This window comes from Acyrthosiphon pisum, chromosome A2, assembly GCF_005508785.2.
Source record: "Acyrthosiphon pisum isolate AL4f chromosome A2, pea_aphid_22Mar2018_4r6ur, whole genome shotgun sequence".
NCBI classification, from domain to species: domain Eukaryota; kingdom Metazoa; phylum Arthropoda; class Insecta; order Hemiptera; family Aphididae; genus Acyrthosiphon; species Acyrthosiphon pisum.
The window spans coordinates 95954550-95955494 of record NC_042495.1 but is presented as its reverse complement, the minus strand read 5'-3'; the positions used below and the strand labels follow the sequence as shown (position 1 = coordinate 95955494).

The window sequence follows — 945 nt, the reverse complement described above, 5'->3', positions numbered from 1 at the left end:
AATCAAAATATTCGGATGTTTATAGATATACTAGGTAGTTATTACTTCACGGAGATGGATTTATACAGTGGCGTAGTCTGGATTATGAAATGGGGGGTGTTTTAAGTATAGATTAAAACCAAGTTTTTACAGTTTTCGTATATAAATAAATTTAGGGTTCAGGACTTGAACAAGCAACAAGCACTAAAAATTATCGAAATAAGCAGTCAAAATTCTCAAAATATGCTTAAATATATGTACTATATAGCAACATTTTTTTATTATTTTTGAAAATCATAAAACATATTGCAATTTAGGTAATAAAAAACTAAAAAAAAGTGGGTAAGTGGATTTCGCTCTGCTGTACAGTAGGTTACAAGTGGGTCACTGTATAATTGATGGTATTAAATTTGAATTCAATGATATAATATCATTGTATAAGAAAAACGATTCTGAGCGGAGACGGTATGTTAGTCTAGGTATAAGACATAATATTATATTAGGTACCTACCTATAATAAATTCCAAATTAATCATATCATAATATTTATTAGGTACTTATAACGCGTTATACATCAACAAAAAACCGTGGTACTATCATAGATATATAATAGTATACTTTAGAAGTTTCAAGTACCCACGAATAATATTATACAATCACAACAAAATAACTAAAATAGTTATCCTAGGTTTTTAATATGTAATTTCGTCCAAATTTGTACTTAAAATGACTATAAAAATAAACTGCGTAAATGTATTTTTTAGATTTTTTGGTAACAGAATTAATTACTTACGTGGAATCTTGTTTTAAATTTTCAATTCTTAGATACAAAAATTGAACATTTTATAAATTTTTAACTACAAAATAATTTTTCAAATTAAAATTTAATAAATTTTGTCAAAATTTGATCTTTAAATGCTTATAAAAAAAAATTGTGCCTATGTATTTTTAATATTTTTTCAACTG

General features: G+C 24.9%; 1 protein-coding gene across 4 annotated transcripts in view; it reads left to right on the top strand.

Annotated features, from left to right (window-relative positions):
- LOC100573273 (probable poly [ADP-ribose] polymerase DDB_G0278045) overlaps positions 1 to 945 on the top strand; it is a 13756-nt gene that overhangs the window by 9417 nt on the left and 3394 nt on the right. The gene's annotated exons all lie outside the window — the stretch shown is intronic.